Here is an 8,081-nt window from a genome sequence, read left to right as displayed (position 1 = left end):
GATATCCTACCTGGTGCACAGCTTCCATTCACTTTAATTTAAAACAAAAATATTCTTTGAACACTAAGAAAAGATTTTAAACAAAACATGACTTCACTAGTAACGTTTCAATGTGACACGTCAGGTTCGGCCGTAACGTTTGGGCCGATTTTGGGGTGTTACATGATGGTTCCGCCAGTAGCTGCGTCAATCATTTGTCTTGTCGAGGGATTCACACCATTGTCAAATGTTTGAACTTGCAGCCAAAGCGGTAACCCATGGTGAGGGCACTTTCTCAATAAGTCCTTGTATCTCTCCCATGCATCGTAAAGTGTTTCTAAATCCATCTGCACAAAAGAAGAGATATCATTACGCAATTTAGCTATTTTAGCCGGCGAAAAATATTTTAGTAAAAATTTCTTTGTCATTTGTTCCCAAGTAGTGATAGACCCTCGTGGTAACGAGTTCAACCACTGTTTAGCTTTGTTTCTTAGTGAAAAGGGAAATAACTGAAGACGAATGGCATCATCAGAAAAGCCATTGATTTTGAATGTATCGTAAAATTCCAGGAAATTTGCTAAGTGAGTGTTGGGATCTTCATCTTGGAAGCCATCAAACTGAACAAACTGTTGTATCATCTGAATAGTGTTAGGTTTTAGTTCGAAATTATTAGCAGCAATAGCAGGTCTAACTATACTAGATTCAATTCCTGTTAAAGAGGGTTTAGCATAGTCATACATAGTACGTGGAGCAAGATTTTAATTAGCTGCAATTGCAGGAGGCACCTGATTGCCTTGGTTTTCAGCCATCTCTTCGGCTGGGGGTTGAGTTTCGTCTTTTTGCTCATTCTCTGTGTATTGTAAGTTGCGCCTTATCTCTCTTTGATTTCTGCGAACTGTGCGGTTGATTTTTTGTCAAAAAGTAATGGTCCTGACGGGTTTCTTCTAGTCATAAACTATAAAAAACTTGCCAAGAGAAAGAATAAGTAAATTAATAAATAAGAAAATAAAATAAAATTGCAAGAAAAATAAATGGCTAAAGTAATAAAAAATTAGTGTTCCTAATATTTCAGTTCCCCAGCAACAGCGCCAAAAACTTGATCGCAGTGATTCGTAACAAGTAATAAATATTTATAATGAAGATCAAACCTAGACTAATGATTATCACGACGAAAAGGCAAGCGCACCGATCAAACAATAGTATAGTAATGGCAAGACCGGGATATCGTACCCAAGGGAACCAAAAGTACTAGTAATAACTATCTTTTTATTAACTAACTTAGAAATAAAAGGGTTTGTTTATTAAACTAATTATTTAAACTAATTAACTAATTTAATTAAAGTGAAAAGATAATTTGGAAAAAGACTTGAAGAGAAGCAATTAATAAAGACGACACCCAAGGAGGAATCCACCTAGATTTCACTTGTTATCTGACTTCAAACCGGACGATTTATTCACTTGACTTGATCCGTGAGACTCCCTAACCTATGTTATTATCCCTATTCAAGATTAATAATGTCTAACCCCTAGATTGAATAACCGAAACTTTTCTCTAATTAACACTCTAGGGTTGCATTAACTCGATCTATGGACTCCCATATTAGGTTTCACCCTAATCCGGTAAAATCTCGTAACCTTATTTCTAGGCGCCCGATCAACTCTTCTTAATTATGTCAAATCTAATCTTATGTAAGGTCTATTCCTCCTCTATATAAGCACATCAAATCATGAATTAATACCCAGAATATTAACTCAAGCATTAAGAACACATAATTAAGAACAAATCAAGTATTTATCATACAGTTCAGATAATAATAACAAGATCCATCATAGGTTTTATCCTCCTTAGGTATCTAAGGGGTTTAGTTCATAATAAAATAAGAGTACATTTCAGAAGTATGAAAATAACAAAACATAAAGAAAACTCTAAATCCCCTGAAGGAATTCTGAGAAAGATCTTCAGTCTTGGAGCAGCTCCGGCTTTTGAGATGGATCATCTGGCTTCCTTCAAGTAATTCCTAGCATGTGGTTCTGTATTCCAGAAAATTTCTGGAAAGAGAGGCCCCCTTTTTAGGTCATACTTAGGGTGTTTATATAGGCTTTGGGTTGGCTTTCTTCCTCCCTAAGTATCCTTTTCTGTGTAAAATACAACTCTTTGAAAAAGGGACATGCCTGTGTGCCATGGCAGTGTGATGTGATTACTAGGCCGTGTTTGATCCATTGAATTGCACATGGCCATGTGGGCTCAATAGCCTGGCCGTGTGAATCGTGAAAACCTTGGTCGACACCCCCGAAGGCCACAGGCGTGTGAGATGCCCGTGTGGCAAGGCTTAGGCTGTGTGGTCTTCTCGATTTGGTTTGTTTTGTCCCTTTTTAGCTCGTTTTTGGCTCCTTTTGACTCTTGGTACTCTCCTGAGTACAAAACATGAAATAACCAGATTAAGAGCACCAAAATCCACAAATCTAGTAATAAACCTCCATAAATATGCTAAGTATTTGGGGTATAGATATGTATAATTAGGTGTTTATCAGACATACATGTATTTTGATGTTTTATGGAAGAATATGAAAGTTTGGAGTGTGATAAACAACTTTTACTAAGTGATTTTTGATTAAATTTCATAAAAGGACCTATTTGCAAAAGTTGTAAAATATGTGTAGGAAATGTGATTTAGTGAAAAATGTGGGCTGCTATAAGAGGGAATATGAATCGTCTAGGCTTGGGTATTGAGAAAAATGACGAGCCAAGGGGCAAATTTGTAAATATGTGAAACTTTAGGGGGAACATGTAATTTTTCCATAATATGATTTTTGGACTAATTTGAATAGCATAATAATTTAATAAGTTGAATCTGATATTACAGATCAAGAAAAATGAAGTTCGGACTTAGAATGGGAAAAATGAGTATTGGACGATTTGGTCCTTTTCGCCATTTTAGGTCAAGGTAAGTTCGTATGTTAATAAAAGTTATTGATTTGTGTTAATTATGAAATATTATTATATATTTGATTAAATTGTGAAAATTAAAGTAAACGTTCGAATTGAGTAAAAGCGCAGAATCGATCACGATCGTTGCGTAGTGAAATATGAATTGACTGTAAAAGAACATGGTTAGACCATGGCAATGTGCTAAGTGAAATAAGACCATGGCAACTGAGTGAAATAAGTCCATGGCAATGTGCTAAATGAAATAAGTCCATGGCATCTTTGTGCTAAGTGAGAAATTTCCCAGTTGAACCTTAGGAATAAAATAGCTTTGGACACAAGTGTGGTACAATGTGAAGGCCACTTTTTGAATATAATAGCTTTGGACACAAGTGTGGTACTATTTGAAGACCACTTTGTAAATATAATAGATTTGGACACAAGTGTGGTACTATGTGAAGGCCGCTTTGTGAATAAAATAGCTTTGGACACAAGTGTGGTACTTTGTGAAGGCCACCTCGTGAATAAAATAGCTTTGGCTACAAGGGTGGTACTATGTGAAAGCCACCGTGTATCTGTTATTATTCCGACGTGTTCAATGGGAAATGACTAACTGTAAACGAATATGACTATGTAATGATTAAATGTGAAAGAATTATGATCCAATAATATTATTTGATGTTGAATTGAAATAATGTGTTTTGGTTGAGGTTTAAGTGTATCAACTAACATAGCCAAGAAAAAAAAAGTATAACTAATTTAAGCGATACAGGTATGTACAAAATCTATATGAATGTTGAATGAAAGTTAATACAAAGAATACGTGAGAGAGAAAAATTAGCAATAAAATAGTTTTGGACAACAGCAGTTGTGTGAATTTGAAAAATCATCAAAAATGGTGGAAATCGAATTAGATATTGAATAAGATATTAACTTATATCTTATTGAGTCTATTTTCACATAAAAGAAACGGTGTAAGCAAAAGAATTTCATATTCCGAGATATTTGAATTTTTGTGAGACAGTGTTAGAATGATTTCGAAATCCCCTATTCTGATTTGGGAAAATCATTAAAAAAATTATGAATTAAAATTTATATGCTTTATACTCATAATGAGTCTATTTTCAAAAGAAACAAACGGAAACATCATCTGAATCTCGTATGAGGAGATAATTAATTTTTAGTGAAGAGGGGTCGGAACTGTTGGACAGCGAAACAGGGGAGACTTTAAAGAATAAACTGTACTTATTGGCTAGACCAAAAATTCAAAAACTTTTATGGTAAAAAGATATGTGAGTCTAGTTTCAGGGAATATTTGTGTATCTTAATTTGGAATTCTGTAGCTCAAGATATAAATAATTTAGTGACTATGACTCGAGTAGACAGCTTGAGATGAACAAGAGTAAATAGTAGAACTATGTGTAATTATGATTGTATTATCTTGAGAACATATTGTGAGAATTGGTAAAAGCATGTTAATAAATTTTTATTATTTACATACCAACTTACTAAGCTATATAGCTTACTCCGTTTATTTTCTGTGTTTATAATGTCCTCAGGTTAGCTCGGGTTGGAAGTTGCCGAAGAACCTATCACACTATCAAACTAACAAATTGGGTATTGATAATTCTTATACTTAAGGTCATGGCATGTATAGGGGACTTGGTTATTTTTGTATGTGTCATAATTGTTTTGGCCTAAAATGTTGGCCTATGCTATTTGAATGTTCATTGTTGTGTAAGGCCATTTGATGTTGGTATATTGGCTATATTATAAGTCCATGATGATGCATTTCAAGGATGTGTATGCTTACATATGTGGATGAATGAGTGGTGATATCTATGTGTGACATAAATTTATTCGCAACGGCAAGTTAGATTAGTGCAGGGGCTAGGGACATGGCCATGCGAGCCACACGGCCGTGTCCTAATATCACACGGGAATGTGCCCCTGTTTTTCATGAAATTTTTCAAAATTTTCTAAAGTTCTCGGTTTTGTCTCGAACTATTTCCAAAGCATGATTTGGGCTTTGTAGGCCCATATTAGGAACGTGAAGATGAAATGTGAAAAGTTTTAAATTTGAACGCAAATTCATGACCCAGTTTTATACGATTGCATGTGTTTATGTTCGGTAATGCCTCATACCCTGTTTCGGTGTTGAATACGGGTAAGGGGTGTTGCAATGTCATTTAAATTTTCCATAGGCATTTTCAACACCAAAAATCAATTATTCATGGCTTTCAATCATCAATTGATATAACAACAATCGCACATAAATACATTGGCATACACTTATCATGGCTTAATCGGGTGATCATACATTGGATAAACGGATCTCCGAATTCTCACAAATGTTAAATACAGTCTATCAAATTGAGCAGGCCGAAGCACGTGCTCCCTTATAGCACCCCAAATAACCCATTGAGTGGAGACTCATGCTCAACACTCCCTTATCTACTCCAAAAATATTAGTCCACCTAGAGCCATATGCTCACAATGTTAAAAACAAAGGTGAGTACCCACAAATCGTATGGCATGCCAACTATATCCAATGGATCCACCATGCATGTTGCGAATATATTCAATCAAACATAGCATAAAAATTAGTCATTATTTTTCTCAATTTAATGTGACAAAATGATTATGTATAACTTGTAACATAGCCATTTAGCATCCAATTAAATCAAACAATTCATTCATCAATTTCCCATATTCAGTTACCAATTGTAACACAAATGTTTTTTTTAACACAAATGTTTGGAAAATGGATTTCAAAAAGTCTAAATCTTTTGAGTTTATCTGAAAACTGATGAGGTGGCACACTGAATCCCCGGCACCAAGGTTGTAAGTACTACTCTTTTCTAAATATTTTCCTGAATTATCTGTCTGTATTGAAACCCTACTATGACACTCTAGATAGGATGATACTGAAACTATAGGAAAATCTGATAAGAGATTGAAACTGTAGCTAGACTTCGATTCTGCGAAAACAAACTTTGAATTACTATCTTATTCATAAAACATCTGTAATAATCATTGGAATACTAAGTTAATGCATAAAATTCATAAACAGATAATACGATATGAGTACAAGAGCTACTCGTGGAAGAGGCCGTGGACGTAGCCGAGGAAGGGCTCGAGCGGTATCTTCGTCTTTGGGACATATGCCGGCGGTAGATGCACCAGTACCATCTGCAACGGAACTGGAGTCTCATGATCGTGGTGCCGGGGATGACGCTCTGTCGCAAGCAATGCTTCGTGTTCTGGAAAGGGTTGTCGGGACAAGTTCGGGCAACAGAATTCGAGGATCGATTTCTGAACGACTCCGGGCCAACGGAGCGGAGATCTTTAGGGGTGTGTCTGGTATCGCCTCGAATGTGGCAGAATATTGGTTGGAGGCCATAGAACGAATTGTGGATGACTTGGATTGCTCTATGGAGCAGAAGCTGAAGGGAGCCCTATCGTTGCTACGGGACGAGGCTTACCAGTGGTGGCTCACTGTGAAAGAAGGAACCCCAGTTGATAGGGTAACTTGGGAACTGTTTAAGATGGTCTTTAAAGGGAAGTATGTTGGAGCGAGTTATGTGGACGCCCGCAGGAAGGAATTCCTGAATCTAGTGCAAGAAGGTAAAACAGTTGCCGAGTACGAGGCTGAGTTTCTGAGGTTGAGTCGGTATGCCGTGGGCATAGTTTCTACGGAGTATGAGCAAAGTGTGCGCTTTGAGGATGGTCTTAGAGATCACCTCAGGGTGTTGATCGCTCCGCAGAGGGAGCGAGACTTCGCGGTCTTAGTGAAGAAGGCAAGGATCGCTGAGGAGGTTAAGCGTGCTGAAAAGCAAAATCGGGAAAAGGATCGAAACCGTTTTCGAAGGGATTCAGGACCCTTGGGTGGTGCAAATAGGATTATTAAGAGAGCAAGAGTAGAGGAACCAGTTCGAGCAGTGCTGATGAATGTGGTCAGACCATCAATCTGTAGAGACTGTGGTAAGGTACATTTGGGCGAGTGTAGGAAATGCTCTGGTGCTTGTTTCCGATGTGGATCTATGGAGCATAGAGTACGGGACTGCCCTCAGAAAGCTGATTAGGTTTAAGTTGCTGAACAGAGGATTGCTCAACCCGTAAGGGGTAGACCCTAACCACCGAGAGGACGTGAACAAGGTAGGGGTGGAAATGGAAACGGTCAAGGTTGGGGGCACCTAGTAGGGGTGTTGGAAATGCTGAAGCTCGACAGCCAGTTTTGGTGATTGCAGCTCGTCGTTGAGAGGAGGGCGACGCACCTGACGTCATAACTGATGCGTTCTTGGTTTCTGGCATGCCATATACTACTTTGGTGGATATTGGATCTACTCATTCCTATGTTGCATGTGCCATATCTGGGTTGTTGGGTGTGCACTCTGAGAAGATAGTGAGTGGGGTATCTATGTTAAGTCCTTTAGGTCATTCGGTTAGGGTAGACAAACTATATAGGGATGTACCCTTAGAAACTCAAGGCAAGGTTTTCCCTGGAGATCTGATGGAGTTACCGTTTGGAGAGTTTGACCTCATTCTGGGAATGGACTGGCTTGTTAAGCATAGGGCGACTTTGGATTGTACTGCAAAACGAATGGTGTTAAGGACCACGGAGGGTGAGGAGGTTATGATGATAGGCGAGCGAAGGGATTATTTGTCCAATGTGGTGTCAGCATTAAGAGTCGAAAAGTGGATTCGGAAAGGTTATGAGACCTATTTGGCATTTGTAAGGTAGTCGGAATGGGAGGGATTTTCATTGGACAAGGTTAGGACTGTAAAGGAGTTCTAAGATGTTTTTCCGGAGGAGTTTCCAAGATTGCCTCCGAACCGAGAAGTGGAGTTTGGAATCGACTTATTGCCTGGAATGGAACCAGTGTCTATCGCACTGTATAGAATGGAATCGAAGGAGTTGGTGGAGCTAAAGGCACAAATTCAAGAGTTGTTGGATAGGGGCCTCATTAGGCCAAGCGTGTCTCCATGGGGAGCACCGGTGCTATTCGTGAAGAAGAAGGATGGTACAATGCGGATGTGCATTGATTATCGCTAGTTGAATAGACTGGCAATTAAGAATAAGTATCCACTGCCAAGGATTGACGATCTATTTGACCAGCTTAGAGGGGCTTCTGTATTTTCTAAGATCGACCTCCGATCTGGATATCATCAGTTA

General features: G+C 38.2%; 1 non-coding gene across 1 annotated transcript; it reads left to right on the top strand.

Annotated features, from left to right (window-relative positions):
* The first annotated feature begins 252 nt into the window (after window positions 1-252).
* On the top strand, window positions 253-359 carry LOC121213137 (small nucleolar RNA R71). Its single transcript, XR_005908507.1, has one exon. It is a non-coding gene; the product is annotated as a small nucleolar RNA R71 (small nucleolar RNA).
* Window positions 360-8,081: the final 7,722 nt, after the last annotated feature.

Source organism: Gossypium hirsutum, chromosome A13 (genome assembly GCF_007990345.1).
Source record: "Gossypium hirsutum isolate 1008001.06 chromosome A13, Gossypium_hirsutum_v2.1, whole genome shotgun sequence".
Classification (NCBI taxonomy): Eukaryota; Viridiplantae; Streptophyta; class Magnoliopsida; order Malvales; family Malvaceae; genus Gossypium; species Gossypium hirsutum.
This window is presented reverse-complemented; position numbering and strand designations above follow the sequence as displayed.